Below are 19,188 nucleotides of genomic sequence, written 5' to 3' on the forward strand. Positions count from 1 at the left end.
TGACCCGGATGTGGGGCTTGAACTTACTAACTGCAAGATCGTGACTGAGCCAAAGTCAGACACTCAATGGACTGAGCCACTCAGGTGCCCTTGGGCATTCCATTCTGACAAGAGGTATTTGGGAAATGTGGGATCATGCACCGTTCACCAGGCAGGAATGGATCCTGTCTCCCAGGCTGCCCGGCGGGGGATGGGCACCAGTCCCCAGATGAATTCTGCCCATTGTTGCGTGCTCGTTACTACTCAAGATAATATCAGTGCTCCCTGGCATGAACAGTAGCCATGAGAATTCTAATATCAGATATGGGAGACCAAGCTGGATGGCCTCTGAGGTTTTGACTGTGCCAGTCTAGAGGTTCTAGAACCCTACACACTAACTATTATCACGAATATGAAGCAGTTGATGCTGATGTGCTCAGTGACACATACAATTAACATAAGGGAGGCTGTTAGCACGTCTACTCCCCGGTTCTATGTGTTATGTATTTAATTACTCAGTAATTCGCAGCTTATAAATACACAGCCCCTGAGCTAGATCTTTCTCCATTGCCAATTGGGGTCCTGAGACCACGCCCCTCACCCATGAAGAGCCGAGCAAGCCCCTGGATTTGAGCCTCTGAGAGTTTCTGTGGCCCCCTGCCCATGCCCATAGGGGCGTTCCGCATGTCCTCCCCTACGGGCCCACAGAACCGCATCCCCCCTCAACCCGAAAGCTGGGGTTTGTTCCTCTGGCTTCCCCTTCCTCAGAAAGAGTGGTCTGTCTTAATCCATTCTTAGTTGGGACTCAAAGCAAATCTCTTCCTCTTAGTCACTTGCTCTGCTAAGAGAGGCGTGCAGGTCTGGGAACCACCGAGAGTGCCATGAATTCACCCAGCTGTGACAGCCGCCCTGGCCTGGGCTGAACTGTGGCCAATCCATCCTTGACGGCAGCGCCCTCCTCAGAGACAAGGAGACCAGATGAGACGTGTGGAAAACCCGCCCCCTATCTTTGTCAGCCAGAGACGAGCTCCTCAGGGAGACCTGTGAAGGTACCAAGGGCCCCAGCCCCTGTTCTTTCATGTCTCATGACATGGGGTGGAGTGTCTTGTGTTCAGCAAACCACTGAACAGTGAAATATTTTGATTTCTACACCTCCCTCACACTGCTGGTGGCTTCTGTCTTCTCAAGTTCATGGCCTGTTTGGGATTCAAACGTGTAGGGATGAAGGAAATCTGGGGGGTTTCATTCATATCAATTCTGATGGAGGCATATAAGTTTATTGAAGGCTTCCTCAGCCCTGTCACTCACCACGACTGTGGCCTTTGACACAGAGGTTTAACGGCCCTGGGACTCAGCTTGCTCTTCTGGAAAATAGGTGGCCCGCCCCACGTCCCAGGCTTAGTGAGGCTTACCTGGCATAGCACATATGAAGCGTTTAGCAGAAGCTGTGTAAAGAAACATGAGCTCCTCCCTGCCCCACTCACCCCTTCTAACTGCTAAGGACGTTCCTCTTCATGCAGCCTCTGAGCAGTCGAGTGAGGTTACCTCCTCAGTGCCCATCTTTCATCACAGATGCCATAGCGTGGCCCATTCAGTGCCCTTGAAACATTCTGTAAGGTCAGGTCTCAGCTCCTCCTCTGTCCCATCTTCCTGGGCTCCAGCTTTATCCCTCTCCCTGTATTTAAGCTGTCATGGCTGACCAGAGACCATGACAGTTTTTATAAGGCTGGGGGTTCATTAGCTCCCCTCTCTGTCTTCTGGTTCAGGGGGCTGGCCCAGCTCCTCATTTGAGGAGGCCACAGCCTAGGTGGGGTGATGGGCAGGTCCCAGCCACAGGATATTTATTGGGGTGGGGGTGTCTGGGGCCAGGCTTTCTGACTGGTCCCAAATGTGACAGCTGCTGTGTCTTCAAGAGCATGTTGCACTCCCAACCCCTCTGACCTGGGTTAAAAACTGACAGGGAAGAGTGACAGATAGCAAGAGTCCTGAGGTACTGGTGGGATACGACCCCAAAGCAGGAAGAAAGAGCGCCCTGAGTCCAGAATATAAGCTTCCCTTCCTCAGAGTCCTAGCCCCTGCCTTTTTACGTTGACAGCCATGTTTACCACCACTGTCACTCCAGCCACGGACTCCTGATGGCTGGGTCACCAGAGTGGAGAAAAACAAGAGGAAAAAAGCAGGGATCCTCACCCCCACGCATGCTCTGATTTATAGGAGTTCCCTTTGGGGCACCTGGATAGCTCGGTTGGTTAACGGTCCGACTTCAGCTCAGGTGATGATCTTGTGGTTCACGAGTTTGAGCCCTGCGTCAGGCTCTGTGCTGACAGCTCAGAGCCTGGAGCCTGCTTCAGATTCTCTGTCTCCCTCTCTCTCTGCCCCTCCCCAGCTCGTGCTCTCTCTCTCACTCTCTTTCTCTCTCTCTCTCTCTCTCTCTCTCAAAAATAAACATTAAATAAATAAATAGATAGATAGATAGATAAAGGAGTTCCCTATTCTGCTGCTGTAGCCAGAAGCACAGGGTTTCTTCTGCAACTCTGCACCAAGCACCTGACTTCAGGCTTCAGGCTACACTAAGTTCTGCTCAGCAGAGACCCAAGTACAAAATATGCCCCACCCACCACCAGTCTGGTGGTGGTTAGACTCCTGGTTTCCCCTACCCCCCTAATCCACTTGCCGGTACTTACTGTTCGGAGACTTCAGGTAGCTGCACTGTGTACTGTCTAGGTTGTATACTCGGTAAGGGAGAGAGGCGGCCATGTGTTTATTTCCTCTTACCTGGAACTGGAACACAATAAGATTTGAAAGCATTATCAAGTTTTAAAAGCCTTGGTCCTTTTCCTGCCTCTAAGAGGAAGGAGACAAGTCCTGGCTGATTGTCACATTATCCCATCTCCTCATGAAAACACAATCACATCTATTCACTTATTCATTCTCTTAACAAATATTTCTTGAGCACCGGTTCTGTCTGTGCTGGGCCCCTTCTAGACGCTGAGAATTCAGCAGTGAGAAACAGACAAAGCCACTGCCAGGCGAGGCAGTCAGAATATAAACAAATAATTAAATATATAATATGTAGGCGATAAATACTATTGTGCAAAATAAAGGAACACCAAAAGATGAAAAGTGCCTTTTTATAAAGTGCGGACAGGCAGAGCCTCTTTGAATAGGTAATGAAATCTAAGGAGAAAGCAGAAAAAAAGTGAGCTCTCTCAGTATCAGAGGCAGAAGTATTCCAGGAAGAAGAAATTGCCAAGGCCCTTTGAGGGCAAAGACGGCATGTCTGGCGTGTCTGAGGAACAGCCGGAGGCCCGTGTTAGTGAGCAGGGAATACAAGGCAAGGAAGAGTGCGGTTGAAGTTGAGATCAGAGGTTGGCTGGGGTGGGGGTAGAGCGTGGAAAGATCACATGTGACCGTGAACATGATTGTTAGGACTTTGGGCGATGTGGAATTTCACACAGAGGAGTGACATTATCTGACTTACAATTTAACAGGATAGGTCTGACTGCTGTTTTGAGAATAGAGCGGGGGCCAAGAAGGAAGCAGAGAAAGCATCTAGAAGGCCGTTGAAATAATTCAGGAGAGAGAAAACCATGTATTGGTCCAGGGGAATCAGATGGAGGAAGTTACAAATGGTTGCATTCTGAATATTTGTTGAAGGTAGAGTGGACCAAGAGGGTTTTGATAGAGAGAGACAGTGAATAGTCAAGTTGGAGTTGCTGTGGAGACGATTTGGCAATCACCCTGCTGACTAGGAATCTCCAAGCCAACATCCTTGACATCATGATGTTCAGCCACTTAAGGAATACTCCCTGGGAGAGAGGATTCACTGCCTCACACAACAGCCTTACCCAGTCCCTTAAATTTCTTTCTTATACTCACTCAAAGTCAATGTCCCTATGTCTTTCTCTCACTGCTCCAGAAGCAGTATGGAGGAGGTCTTCACACCTCCCACAGACAATCCTCCAGATTCCCATCAGAGATGTGTCTGGCCTCTCCCTCCATTCATATTCTCCATCAGTGCCGTTTTCTGTCCCTCTGGACATGAGCAAATCCCAGGAGGAAGAAGCTCTGGGTGTTCTACCAGGTAGAACTCCTTCTGGAACATAGTTCACAAATTTTGGCAAAGGATTCGCATTCAGACCACAGATGTAAATTTGGCAAACACACTCATCTCCATTCTTCTTTCCAGGTGGGGAAAATTAGAGAGTTAGCTTCAATCTTGCTTCCTTACCACTGAGAAAAACAAAGCAATTAGAAGTGTGCTTCCTTAGACGCCACCTGTCAGCATCCATGTCCACACCCTCTGCTTTCCTGCCCGTTGGAGTAAACAAATTATCTGCACTCCCGTCTCAAACCAGCCCCTCCGCTTTTCTACTATATCCCACCCCTTCTCACATGTTCAGGAACAGGGGTATCCCTAAAAATTCGAGGGAACAATGGAATAGAACTAATATTTTAAAAACAGAATTCAAGAACCCTTTATGGAAATAGAAGAAAACTTAAATTTATGTAAAGGTCAACCACATGCCTGGGAAAGTTGAGAATGATCAACTCAGAAATATAGCCTATACAGTAATTAGACTATAAAGAAAAAGAAGCAATACTCAAGGCCTCCAGACACAATAGTCATAATACCTCTAAAAGTATGAAAATTCTATTGGCATCAGGATATTTGAGAGCAACCTGTAAAGCAAGGCAAGAATGGAGCTTTATATTCAGATAACCAACAGAAAGGAGATGAGTTGTAAGCCAAGGACTTTATATGCAATATAGCTATCATTCAATTATCAAGGCTATTGAAAAATTATATATGCAAAGAGTGAGAGAATCCTGTACACATGAGCCCTTTTAAGATAACCTGCTAGACGAGGAATTCTGTCTGCTCAAGACATGACTGGGGAGTGGGGAGAAAAGAGAATGATGGTGAGTGTGTAGTGTATTTAAAGTATATTTAGAGCATGTAGATCTAATAGTTAAACAAGGATCGGGGACAAAGGTGGAAAATAATTTGTAAATATCATAGGTTCTGACCAAGTAGAAAGCATGTAACTTAAAATTCGAGCCAAGAAAGAAGACAGAAAGAGGAACAGGTAGGAATCAAATGACACCATTTAGAATTCACAATCTAGGCAGATAATTTATAGTTGAGATAAAAGTTAAATAAGGGTATGTTAAAAGATATCAAAGGTAACTAGTAGAGCAAAAATGTACACTTTTGTAAATATCAAAACAATTTTTATTTTAAAAAAAGCAAAGGGGACATATAGAGAAAAAAGCAAAGTAAGCATAACATAAAATTGACACCAATATATTAGTCATGTCAATAAATATGAAGGAGAGGGGCACCAGGGTGGCTCAGTTGGTTAAGAGTCTGACTCTTGGTTTCGGCTCAGGTCATCTCCCAGTTCATGAAATTGATAGCATGGAAAGCTGATAGCATGGAGCCTGCTTGGGATTCTCTCTCCCTTTCTCTCTCTTCCCCTTCCTCCCTCTCGCTCAAAATAGATAAACATTTAAAAATAAATAAATAAATAAATAAATGCGAAGGATATTTAACTTGCCTAGTAAAAGAAATAGATTTTCAAAATATTTTACAAAGCAAAATTCCAGTCTCTTCTATATAGGATAGAGACATTTAAAACAAAGTGATTCAAAGGCTAAAGAATAAAAGAGGATAGGAAAAGTTATGCTATTTAAATAGAACAACTTTAAAGAATAGTAGTAAGCTTACTATTAGACAATGCAGAATTTAGACCAAAAAGCATCAAACAAGACAAATAAAAACATATTATGAGGCAAAAACCCACAATCTACAATAAAATATATCAGCTATTAATATCTATGTACCAGATTACACAGAAACCACTTATCAATGAAATAGAAATGACAGCAATGCAAGGAGAAATAGATAAAAATAATAACGATAAGACAGTTTTACACACCACTCTCAGGACAAGAAGGGCATGTGAACAAAAAATAAGTCTAAATAGAGAAGACTTAACCAACATTAATGTTAAATTAGATTCCATAAATATGTATTAAATGCTGTACCCTTTAATAAAGAATATACTTGCTTCTCAAGCAGACATGAAATATTCATTGAAATTGATCATATGTTATATCACAAAGGAAACATAAGTAGGTTCCACATTAGAAATATTACAAACAGAACTCTCTGATTACAATGCAGTAAAAGCAGAAATAAAAAGCAAAAATTTAAAAAGCCCTTCCAGGGGTGCCTGCATGGCTCAGATAGTTAAGCATCTGACTCTTGATTTTGGCTCAGGTCATGATCTCAGAGTTTGTGAGATTGAGCCCCACGTTGGGCTCTGTGTTGACAGCACAGAGCTTGCATGGGATTCTCTCTCTCTCTCTCTCTCCCCCTCTCTCTGCCCCTCCCCTCTCAAAATTAATAAATAAACTTAAAAAAATTAAAAAAAATTAAAAGCCCTTCCAAAGATGGAGAAAAAGGGACTGACTTCATTCTCCCTCCTAAAACGATAACATAAAGTCTGAACAAAATATTTGAAACATACAAGACATCAAACCACGAAGGTCAGAGATCCTGAAGACTTGGAAACAAAGGAGATTAATTCTACAATTTTATCAGTTGAGTGCCTGGAGAGAGTTCCAGGCCCAGCTCAGGGAACCCAGTGGACTGCCTGCCTGACTGAAGAAGCTGAGAGTCTGAGGAGATCAAGGGAGCTGCAGCTCACAGGACAGAGTCCAAGAGAGAGGAGAGCTGCAGAGGGTCCCTCTCACGTATTCAACAGAATGCTCATCAGCACACTTGTGTGAGGAAACTACCTGTCTGAGTCCATTCAGGCTGCTATAACAAAATACCATTACTGGGCAGCTTATAAACAACAGAACTTTATTTCTCACAGTTCTGGGGGCTGGAAGTCTGGGACCCAGATGCTGGCATGGTTGGGTGAGGCCCTTTTCTGGTGGTCCACTTCTCACTGTGTAGTCCTCACATGCTGGAAGGGGCCAGGCAGCTCTCTTCTTTTATAAGGCACCAATCCCATGATGAGAGTTCCATGCTCATGACTTACGTACTCCCCAAAGGCCCCACCTACTAATCCATCATCTTTGGGGGCTAGGATTTTAACATATGCATTTTGAGAGGAAACAAACATTCAGATCATAGCACTACCCAAACCACAGAAAGAACCTTTTAAAAGGATAAGCAGAAACATCTCCAGGTACTGTCACAGGACCAAGAGTAGTGTCTGCTCCAAGCCGCTGAACTAGAAAGCTTCATAATTCATGTAGAATTGTATAGGGTACTCAGAAGGATCTTGCCTCAAAGGTGGGAGATAATGAGCCCTAGACTGAACAATGCATTGGCTTTATCTGACAAATCTTTAATGCAAAACCTGAAAGGACTGAACTCTTTCCACATAACTTAACTCCATCTGAGAACAAAGTTCAGGAATAGTTATAGGAATACAAAAACAAATTAAAATTCATAATGTCCAATAAAAAATTACCTGGCCTGTAGAAAAGCAGGAAAATACAACCTATAATGAGGAGGAAAGTCAATTAATTAAAACAAGCCATAACTGGGCACATCGTTAGAGGTAGCAGACGAAGACATTAAGATAGTTATTATAACTGTAATCCATATGTTCAAAAAGTTAGTAGAGAGACACAAGATGCCAAAAAAAAAAAAAAAAGACCCAAATTGAACAGCTAGAGAGGAAAACTACAATGCTTGATGTGAAAGTCACACTGGATAGGATTAACAACAGATCAGACACTAAAGAAGAAAAGATTAGTGAATTTAAGACAGCAATGGAAACAATCTAAAATGAAATACACAGAAAAAAATCATAATAAAAAAGAAAATGAAAAGAGTATCAGTGAACAGTAGTACAACTTCACGCTGCCTACTATATCTATAATTGGAATCCCCAAAGGAAAGGATAGAAAAGGGACATACAAAAAAAAAATCTGAAGAAATATTAGCTTAAAATACTCAAAACATGATAAAAACTAACTCACATACTCAAGATGGTTAACAAACTCTAAGCACAAGAAACACGAAGAAAACCACTCTAAGCCAAATCATAATAAAATTACTCAAACCAGTGATAGAGAAACCCTTAAAAGCAACCAGAGAAAAATACACCTTACATGAAGAAGAAAAAAAGACAAGTGTGCTAGAAGATTTCTAGTGAGAAACAATGCAAGTAAGAAGACTGTGAAACATCTTGAAAGTACTAAAAGAAGTAAACTGTCAACCTAGTATTCAATTCCCAGTGAAAGCATCTTTCAAAAACTAATGCAAATAAATATGATTTTTAGGCATGCAGAGGTTGAAAGAACTCATGCCTGTAGAACCCCATTACAAGATTTGTTAAAAGAAATCCTTCAGGCAGAGGAAAATTATACCAGATGGAAATATAAAATTTCACAAAGAAATAAACAGCACTGAAAATGGTAGCTTTATGGATAAATATGTAGGATTTTATTTTATTATTTAAATCCCTTTAAAGTTAGTTACGTTTAAGAGAAAACATTGTAGTGTGGAGTTTATAATATATGTAAAAGTGAACTGTATGGCATAGATAGCATAAAGGCTACTAGGAGATAAATGAAAATACACTATGGAGAAGTTGATTCCTATAATATATATGATGTAGTATAGAATCACTTGAAAGTAAATTGTAACAAGTTAATGATGTGTACTATAAATCCTAAAACAACCACTAAAATGGCAAAAACAAAGAATTGTAGATAGTAAGCCAACAAAAGAGAAAATGGAGTAAAATGTTCAAATACTTTAAAATAAAGCAAGATAAAGAGGAAAATAAAAATCACAGACATGGAACAGATAGAAATCAAACCGCAAGATGATATACTTACACCTAACCATATCAATAACTCATTACATGTAAATGGTTTAAACACTCCAATAAAAAGGCAGAGATTGCTCAAATGCATAAAAAAGAAATCCCCACTACTGCTGCCTACACAAAACTTGCTTTAAATATAAAGATACAGATAAGTTGAGGCAAAGAAATGGGAAGGGGCATCTGGGTGGCTCAGTCGGTTAAAATGTCTGACTCTTGGTTTCCACTTGGGTCATGGTCTCGTGGCTTGCAGTTTCAAGCCCTGTGTCAGGCTCTGCACTGACAATGTGGCGCCAGCTTGGGATTCTCTGTCTCTGGATCTCTCTGCCCCTCCCTCACTTGCTCTCTCTCTGTCTCTCTGAATAAATAAACATTTAAAAATTTTTAAAAAGGTAAAGAAATGGGGAAAGATAAACAGTGCTAATACTAATCAAAAGGAAGCCGGAGTACCTATACCACTATGAAACTAAGTAGATTTCAGAACAAAGACTATTACCACAGATAAAGAATGTATGTGATAATCAGTCAAATGAGAGGACATAACATAATTTAGATTCAGGATATAAGTTGTTGATTATATAATACTATTGTATAGATGCTAACTTTCCTAATTGGTAACTACCCCATGCTTGTATAAGAGAATTTCCTAATTCTTAGGAAATAATTAATTATGAAGGAGTAAACAGGCACAATGTAATACAACTTACTATCAAATGAGAGAGAGGTAAAGCAAATGTAGCAAAATGTTAACCATGAATAGATCTGCTTTAGCATATATAGGAATTCATGTACTACTATTGCAACTTTTTTATAAAATTTGCAACCAAGACAAAATAAATGTTAAAAAATTATATACACCCCACTCCCATAACAGTCCTTATATAAAATAAATATCTCAATTTCTTTATTCCATAGCACTTCTGAAGTTCTAATATCAAATATCTATTAAATGTCTGTCATGACCTTCCCTCCATAAAAGTACAAGTTCTCAGGGACCTGAATAGTTGCTATTTTGTACTATGAGGTAATCTTGAATTTCTAGAACTATACCTAGCACTTAGTAGATGTAGAATTATTAATATTCTTGAATGAGTGGACAAATGCTACAATTGGATATAACAGACTCTAGAGTCAGATGATCTGTGTCCAAATCCTTTTTCTTTGTGTTACTGGATACAACACGGGCAAGTTACTAAACTTCTCAGGAACTTAGCTCCTAATGAGTAGTTACCTAAAAGGGATATAGGGAGTGTGATGTCGGCAAAAATGGTGGAGTATGGAACTCCAGAAATCTGTTCCTCCACAGAAGCAATGAATAATCTGGCAAAAACTGTGAGAATCAACATTGTGGGGAATCTAATCAATGTCATACAGCATGCACGGGAATGATTATTCAAGAAAAACACATATGAGCCTCGATAAATAAGATATTTTAACCTACCTGGTACCATCTCCCACTCCCCAACTTGGTAGTGACCTGAAGGCAACAGTTGGTATTCCCAGTATATACCTGGAACCAGAGGGAACAGAAGAGAGCTTATTCTCAAACAGTTGTGGTTTTTGTTTTGACCTGTCTGGTGACTCCTGGAAGAGCTGTCTCAAACAGCTGACTTTATTTCATCTACCTCAGAATGATCCCAGGGTTGAAGCAGCTACCCAGGGAGAATTTGTCAAAAATACTTAAAGTCAAATGTGTTAGCTGCTGCTTCCTCAGGCAGGGAATAACGGTTGGGGAAAACAATAGTCTAACTTAAAAGCCTGGAAGAGAAACGCTAGGGAATGAGAATAAGGATTTTGGAATGCTGCCACACATTTCTGGGAATCCAGAAAGCCATGCAAATACCCAGGGCTCAGAAAAGACCTGAGAAGGCCCTAAGCCCTTATCTCTGACTAATCTTCAGGCTCTGCACAAGCAGGAAGCAAAGGCTGAGATACAGTTGTAAATTGTCTAGCTGAGTGTTGAATACATGTCCCAACACACGTACACACACACATGCACAGACGCACCATCCACTAAGACTGGGAGGTTTTGTTTTTTTTTGTTGTTTTTTTTAGTTCCAAGTATTTAAGGAAATTTCTGTGAAATCACTAGCTGACCATAAATCTAACAGAACAGACTTTAGTGGCCACACATGACAAACTGTCATAGGATACGAACTACAAAACTAGCTCAGAAAAGCCATGCAACAAACAAACAACAACAAAGGAAATGCAAATCAAAACCACCGTGCAATACACTTCACACCTATTAGGATGGCTATAAACTTTTTTTTTTTAATGAAAATAACCAGCATTGATGAGGAGAAACCTGAACTTTCATGCATCGCTGGTAGGAATGTAAAATGGTGTAGCCACTGTGGAAAGCATTTTGGCAATCCCTCAAAAAAAAGTTAAATGCGGAATTGCCATATGACCCAGCAATTCCACTCCCAAGCATATATCCAAAGAAACTGAAAAGATACATTCAAACAAAAAAACGCGTACACAAATGTTTATAGCAGAGTTAGTCATGAAAATCAAAGAGTGGAAACAACCCAAAAGTCCATTGACGGGAATGGATAAACAAAATAAGGTGTAATCATGCAGGGGAGTATTCTTTAGCTTTAAAAAGAATGAAGTACTAGTACATGCTACACCATGGAGAAACCTTGAAAACACTATACTAGGTAAAAGACAGCCAGACACAAAAGATCATATGTTGTGTGATCCTGTTCACACGAAGTGTCCAGAAGAGGTAAATCCGTCAAAACAGAAAACGGCTTACGTGTTGCTCTAGGCTAAAGCAAAGAATACGGAGTGACCGCTTGGCTTCTATGGGGCTTCTTTTGCGGGGAGTGACAAAATGTTCTGGAATTCAATAGTGGTAATGGTTGCACAACAGTGTGAATGTAATAAAAGCCATTGAATTGTACACTTTAAAATGGTGAACCTTATGTTGAATTCTGTCAATTTTTTACAAAGGAATCTGGGATGCTCAGGTATGATGATGCATGTTGAACTTTCCAGGAGGGAGTCTTTCAAACTAAGTGCCCAGGAAATATTAACAGACGAGCTCCCCTCCAACCAGCCTCTGCGGGTCTGAGTGAGAACCTGGTTCCCCAGGCCTTGCAGAAGGGGACAGGGGAAGCAGGAGACCATGGCAAAGCTTTCTTCAGGGTTCTGAGGCCCCATGAGCTGGATGAGCCTGGTCAAGCGTTTCTCTCTAGTAGAGGGTCTTTGGTTGGGTGGAAAATGTCAGAAATTGGCCTTAGTAGGGTCTGAATTGCAGTTGTGCCTCTAACTCTTGTGAGACCTCAGGCCAAGTGCCTTCTGGATGGTGCTTTCCTCTGAGGTAAGATAAAAGGGAAGTAAGAACTCAGGAAGCACAGAAATCCTGGGATTCCACGGCCTGGTAAATATAAAGCAGGAGGCCCAGGGGCTCCGTCCCCTTCCACCCTGCCACCACCTGTTCCAAGGGCCAAGGCTCCTAGGCAGCCCCCGCGCTCCGCGGATTCCAGACCCTCCCCCACCTACACTGGTCCGCAAACTGCCAAACCCAGGACCTTTGGCAGGTTGCGGAGTTTCGGGGCAGCGGGAGCGGGCAGGGGGAGGAGCTTGGCCTCTGATTGGAGGAGGGCTGCGGGGGAGGGGCGGTGGGCGTGGCCAACGGCTTGAGCCCGGCAGTTGGCGGTTAATTTCGGGCCGCCCCTGGTTCAGTTTCTCCGCGACCGCTCTGAGTTGACTTCTTAGATGACAACCCGGCTTATACGCACTCTCCCTATCCAGGGAAGATCAGAACTGCCTTAAGGATGCAGGAAAAACCCCGAGACCCAGGATGTGGGGAACTGGGCGCCCCCTCCCTTACCTCAGGTTGGTTGCAGAAGTTGCGGCCTTGGCGTCCCCAGGGCCACAGCTCTGTCCCCTCAGGGCGTGGCTCCCGCGCTGCAGGGCTGAGCCCTCCCCTCGCCTCCGGCTCACCCTCGCAACTCCGCCCCCTTTTCTCCCTCTACCTCTGTGTTTGGTCTCCCGTGGCAGGATTCCATTCTCCCTTCCGGAGGACTCGCCGCCTGCAGGCCATGAAAGAGCGCAGGACTCCGAGGACCCGGACTAGCCTAGCGGAGCCGCCCTGCCCCGCCCGGCCCCGTGCCCCGTGTTCCCCGGCGCCAGGGTGAGTGTCCCGGCCGCCCCTCTCCTCTCGTAGGCTGGCTCCCCCCGGGTTTTGAGGGATGTTCCGTTTCTCACCTCCCTTCCCAGCGTGAGGGGTGGAAGCTTGGGGTCAGGAGACCACCTCTGCAAGGGCCAGGGGCTCCCATCTAAGCTCGGGATGCGGGGGCGGGGTGGGGGGACCAGGGAACCCTTTGCGAAATTTGCTCTCACCTGAAACGCGACGTTATAGTAACGCCTAAGTCAGAACCTCCACGCGAATGGGAGTGTCTTTTGAAAACAGGTGTGGCACACACTGCTTGTGGTTTTAACTTGGCCGCCTCTCTGTGTATCAAGTTTCCTCTCGTTTCCTTTTGCTTTCACAGGACTGGTCACTGCCCACGATCATCAGTCAAGCATAACCAAGAGTGTGGAGGCTATTTGTGCACGCGGTCATCTAGCCACTAGAAAGTCACCTTCCAGGAGTCCCATCCCAGCAGGACCTTCCCAGGCTCCTGCCTTCCCAGCCTTCACCCCAGTGTTAGCTATCTGGAGAAGGGTCTGCGAGCAGGACCTGGGGCTCTTTTCTTGGTCCATGCATGGCCCACACCCGTTTCCCCCTCAAGGTACTGAGTACTCTCCCTTCACTGAGGAGATCTGAGCTTGGTCCAGGCAGCAGGAGAAGACACAGCCCTCGGGGGTTAAGGTTCCTTCAAGGTCAAGGCTCACAGGATTCCTCAGGAGAGAGGGCTGGGCGTGAGCAGGAACCCCGCTGTAGGTGTTTGTAGCAGTGAAAAGGATGGGTCCCTTGCCCTCCTCAGAGCTCAGCTCAGACCCAAAGGCTCTTCCACTTACCATCAACATGGAAACTTGGCTCTTCACCTGAGTATATCCTCCCTCTTTTGTGCAGTATCTTGTTCCTCAAACCGCCCTTCCGTGAGGGCCTGTGGGGTCAAGGGGCCTGGCCAGTCACGCAGAGGTGACTGAGCCCCGCAGACCTCAGGTCAGGTAGACAGATTTAATAAAGGCTTCACGACCTTGACTGGCAGGACTCGTGATTGGCCTGCGGGTTCAGGAGATTTGGATGGTCCTTTTTTTTTCTTTCCATCCAAACAGGTGCATGGGACTTGTGCCACAGACACGTGGGCAATGAGGGGAGGCTGGGGGTGGGTGGGATTTTGAGGGATATCCCTGGCTCTTCCCCTTTCCCTCTGAAGAATGCTCCTCAGTATGTCAGGGAGGGACCTGACACCAGTCGATTTGCTAGACACCCGGCAGGGTTTTCTTTGAGCTTCTACGTGGTAGTAGGGCAAGAACCAAAGGGACACATTTATCTGCCGGAATGTCAGGCCATTAGGAAGGATGTGGAAGGGGCTAAATAGTGATTCATATTGAGGTCCTGGGATTTCATTACTGTTTTGAAACTTCATCCTCCCAGTCCTTGATTAAGGGTAATGGGAGAATTAATAAGAAATTACTGGTGGGAGGGGGTTGTCTTCAGAGTGGGGACCCAAGAGCACAGGCATCCTGTCAGTGGCCTGGGTTGTATACCTGGCAGGCGGTGGGCAGCTTTGCTGGATCTCACAGTTGGTAGTGAAAGTCGTTGCAAAAAAAAACCATTCACTTGCTGGGGCTTCGGATGTCACCCAGTGCCCTGCCCCCTCTTCCTGTCTTGTTTTCCCACATGCCACAGAGACCAGAGCTGATCTGGCAAGGGAACAATCCCTAAGACTCCCCACATTGGGGCCCTTTCTCTGTGCTTTTCTACCCCAGTGATGACCACAGAATATTCTGGGAGTTGTCTTCAGTAAAGACTCGGGGGTCTCCTAAGGAGCGGGAATGGTGGAGTCTGTACAAAGCTAGAGCCATAATCATTAAGCACTGAGTTCATCGGAGCACAGGGAATGAGTTCATGTGTTCTTGTCCTTGGAGGACTTATAAAAGTATGGAATCATTTGTAATCAGAATAACCACCTGGCAGGGATATTGATGAACAGAGGAGGGCTTACTTGGAGACCTCTGATCTTTCCAGCCCCAAGACTCTGGGCCTAATACCCACATAATCATTAGTGTTCTGTAATTTATAACAGTGTTATCATTGATCCATGTCATTAATCATCATGAATTGGTGATTTCTCAAATGCTCTGGGTTATTTGTGTATCAACGTAGAGCTCTGTGATTTACAAACACAAATCCTTGGAGGTAGAGAGACGCCATGGCCATTTTACAGATGAGAATACTGAAAAAGACTCCACTCCCTTGAAGGAGAGGGTATGCAGTGCACTTGCCCCATTGGGCCTGCTGGCTTACTCCTCTCTCCAGCCCCCACACTTGAGAAAGCAAGAACAAAAAAGGCAATAGGCCTCAGTTTCTCAGGATGTTTAAGGACTTTGAGGACAGCCTTCTACTTTTCATCACACAGACACTGGGACAGACACAGAGAAGGCATTAAATATCTGTCCAATAGATTTCTCCATGTCTTCCGTTTTTTAATGTTACATGTCCTCTTTTAACCCTTGTGGCTCGCATCATCCTTCCAGATGATTCACTGAGATTCTAATGTCCTTTGCTGTTATTAGGTAACTTTGGGGCACCTCCAGTGGTTGACTGATTACCCAGCTCTTCCCCTAACTAGTTCTATGACCTGCAGCATGTTGTTTATCCTCTCTGCGTCTCAGTTTTCTAGGTGGTAAAATGGGTGATCCAACCTGTGTGTCATGGGTGAGGATTATAAGAAATAGCACATGGATGCTTATTCCTCTGTTTGGCAAGTAAGATGAGTTCCCTCTTCCCTGCTTGCACAGTCCTTTGTGTTCTGCGAAGAACTTTGCTATCTATGGTGCCTCACAACCAAGAAAGGAGAGTCCTGAGTCTGCCCTTCCCTAGCTACTTCAAGGCCAACTCAGATTCTGTAAAACTTTCTGAAACACTTCTGTTCTTCTGTGCAACAGCTCTCCCCTCAATAAATTTACCCTGGAATAATCTGGAGGACCAGGGGCTCATCACCCTCAGCCATTCTCCAGTCATTTGGTGTCCATCCCTTCATGAAGACCCGGAAGAGACAAGTGGGTCTGATGGTGGGGCTATGCCTTAGAGCCTCTAGTGTTCATGGAGAAGCCAGCCCTTTCCTCCTTCACTAAGCTTTGATGTCCCAATGGGCCTCTGTTCCTATATTGGGTCAGGAGTCTTTGCCTTCCCACAGGGAACAAAAAGAGCATCAAAACATATACAGCACAAACGCTCAAATCCCGAAAAGGACCTCAGATTCAGGGGGCCCCCTGCTTGCCTCCTGGGTTCACTAGGGAGTGGGCCTACAGGGACACTCCAGGTGGAGGCCCATCCCAGGCCTCTGCTCTGTGCCCTCTTCTAGATGTGGATGGGAGATGAGCTGGACCTATACAGCTTTGTCCTCTCAAGTTTTCCTTTCTGCCCCTCACCTCTTCCTTACTCGTGCTTGCCTGATCCCTCTCACCTCCCCCCTTCCTTTGCTTAGCCAATAGCGGACCGTGGTCTCTGACCCTATCCCACCCAGGGTGGGACTGGAGGGCTGAGAGATCTTCATGCTCATGGAACATTCCTGGAAGAGCCACCCTTCCCAGACTCATACTGCAACTCTCAAGAGCCCTATATCCTTCTGTATCTCTCCCAGACTTGGTTGTTCTCTTGCTGTGTGGATATTTTCTTTTCTTCCTCTGGCTGCCTTCTCAGCCTTCACTTCTATTTTCTGCAGCAGGTGGGCATCACTGTAATGGCCGAGTGAGTGTGTGTGTGGTGGGGGGAGGGTATGGTGTGATGGGAACACCAGTTCTGGGGTCTGAAGGTTTCATTTGAGAACCTTTCTGCTCGATAAGCTCTATAAGAACTTGGAAAAAAAAAATCCCAAATAAATAACTTACATCTTCAGGTTGGAAAAGCTGTAAACTGGGGAAAGCAGTGGTGTGTAAATCTGAGTTTTGGGGTAAGGAATGGAAGGCATGGGGCGTCTGGGTGGCTCAGTTGGTTAAGCATCCAGCTCTTAATTTTGGCTCAGGTCATGATCTCATGGTTCATGAGGTAGAGCCCTGAGTAGGGCTCCACGCTGGTAGTTCAGAGTCTGCTTGGGATTCTGTCTCTGCCTGTCTCTCTCTCTCAAAATAAATAAATCAACTTAAATAAAAGGAATGGCAGTCATGGTAATCCATCTGAAAGAATTTACTTGAAACAGCGGGATGCTGTACAACCTCTCTAGCCCTGCTGTGGACTGTATGTATTCAAATGTCTCCACTTGGCTTTCTCCCCCACCACTCTGCAGACAAGTCTGGATGTAGGGAAGAAAGCCCAGTTGACCACCCCTGGAATCAGATACTCTTGTCTCAGCCCCCTCCATCTTGTTTTCTACCCCAAACCAAAGGCGGAGGGGCTCAGGCAAGAGTATCTTGTTTTCTCATACCTGGCACAAATCTCCATTTTCCATACCTCAGGGGAGATGGAGGGCTGTAGAGCTCAAGAGGAAAAGTCCCAGAAAAGTCCCAAGCTCTGCTTCCCTAATGATACTGGCCAAGGCTGAACTAACCTAACCCTGTTTGCAGGATTCCTCAGAAGGCAGAGTCTCATCAGAACTCTGCAAAAAATGTGAGGATCAAGGAAGAATTAGACTCCTTTACTTGATGGCTGTTGGGGCCCTCCCCACATCCTCCCTCTGCAGTGACCCACAGTCCTCTCCATTTACCTTCATCATGGAAGCCAGGCTCTTTGTGTGGGGGTCACCCTATCCCCAGCCACATGTTCTGCTGTACCTCACTTCTCCCTCAAGTAACTGTGAAGTGTCAGCTCTACCCAAGGGGCCTGCCCAGCCATCCACTGCTGGATGAGGTGGAGTATTTCTCTAAAATTCCTTCCAGTGGGGAGGAAGAATGTTTGTGCTGGAGGGGACCATGTTTGTGCTGGAGGGGACCTGGATGTTAAGGAGAGGTGGAAAGGGCTGGTCAGTGGGCTGCTTCAGGTCCTCCTACCATCCCATTGGGAAGAACTCACCCCTAACTCAAGTACTGTCCCTAGGTGATTTACCTGGCATCTGGCAGAGTCTTCCCATGAGCATTTACATCCTATAAGGGAAAATGTCTGTTAACCCAGAGAAATGGAGAAAGCGGCTGGGAGGACTTGGTGTAGCCTTTATGTCATTCCAGAGTCCCATTGTTAGATTTTGGCTTTTATGCCAGACTTGGAACAAGGATAAAGGGTGAGCAGGGATTGGGGAAGTGATAAGTGAGGGAGCCCAGCGGTGAGGTCAGAGATTTTTCAGGTCCTCCTTGCTGCTGTTGGGACTGAGGATCTTGGAACATGAACGAGCATTAGGGGCTGCAGCGGCTCCCATGTGTTTCCTGCCCCTTTCTTGCCTCCTGCCTTTTCTCAGTGTCATGGAGACCAGGGCTGATTTGTCAAGGGGACAGCATCTCCCCCTCTGAGATTTTCCCAGCTAAGGTCCCGGCTCTGTACCCAGTTTCCTACCACTATTCTGGCCACAGCTGCTTTCTGTCTGGCCTCTGGATTTCTTATGAAGGCAGGAATGATGGCTCCGCAAGGCCCACCAGGAACACAGAGCCATAACCATCGGGCCTTGATCTGATTGGAGTACAGGGAGCCACTTCCTGCCGGGGTGAATTCTGAAATTCATCATGCACAGTCTTGCTTGTAATAAGATTAATAACAGTTTCATGGATATCGAACAGAAGATTCTAATACCCATCGAGGGAGGCTCAAGTGGATGGCGTCTGATGGCTCTGGCAGCCCTGAGATTCTCTGAGTCTGAGATACCTAATATCATCACTAATTCTCTGTAATTTATACTAATGTTTTCAATGATGCATATCATTAATAATAATGGCTAGGATAATAGCCAATCTCAAGTGTGATCTATAGAACTACACAGTACTTCTGAGGCGTACTTACCAAAGTCCATACTTACCATTGGTACTTTACCAGAAAGGAAACTAGAACCAAGAAATGGCTCTGAATCCAGCTACTCCCACAGAATGGCCCCTCACCCACAGGAGCAATTGTACTTGCCTTGGGTTACTCAGGACCCCCACACCCAGTTCTCTGCAACTGCCTCTCTTTGTTCTCTCCATCCTGCCTCCCATCCCTGTTTAAAAGCTCCTGTGAGAGCCACTTGCCTCCTTCCACCCCTGCTTGATAAGACACAGGATTTCAGTCCTGACTGGGCACCTGTTTGGCACAGAGCCAGTCACC

At 45.0% G+C, this 19,188-nt stretch overlaps 2 long non-coding RNA genes across 2 annotated transcripts; one reads left to right on the forward strand and one right to left on the reverse strand.

Annotated features, from left to right (window-relative positions):
- Nucleotides 1–290: 290 nt before the first annotated feature.
- LOC121029411 (uncharacterized) lies at nucleotides 291–12,839 on the reverse strand. Its single transcript, XR_005789718.1, has 4 exons — nucleotides 12,682–12,839; nucleotides 10,279–10,347; nucleotides 2,664–2,760; nucleotides 291–1,674 (listed from the first exon to the last, which is right to left on the reverse strand). It is a non-coding gene; the product is annotated as an uncharacterized LOC121029411 (long non-coding RNA).
- Nucleotides 12,494–14,001, forward strand: LOC121029410 (uncharacterized). The gene is made up of 3 exons (XR_005789717.1): nucleotides 12,494–12,686; nucleotides 12,852–12,984; nucleotides 13,346–14,001. It is a non-coding gene; the product is annotated as an uncharacterized LOC121029410 (long non-coding RNA).
- The last annotated feature ends 5,187 nt before the right edge of the window (nucleotides 14,002–19,188 follow it).

This window comes from Herpailurus yagouaroundi, unplaced genomic scaffold, assembly GCF_014898765.1.
Source record: "Herpailurus yagouaroundi ecotype Mexico unplaced genomic scaffold, PumYag 139, whole genome shotgun sequence".
In the NCBI taxonomy this organism is placed as follows: domain Eukaryota; kingdom Metazoa; phylum Chordata; class Mammalia; order Carnivora; family Felidae; genus Herpailurus; species Herpailurus yagouaroundi.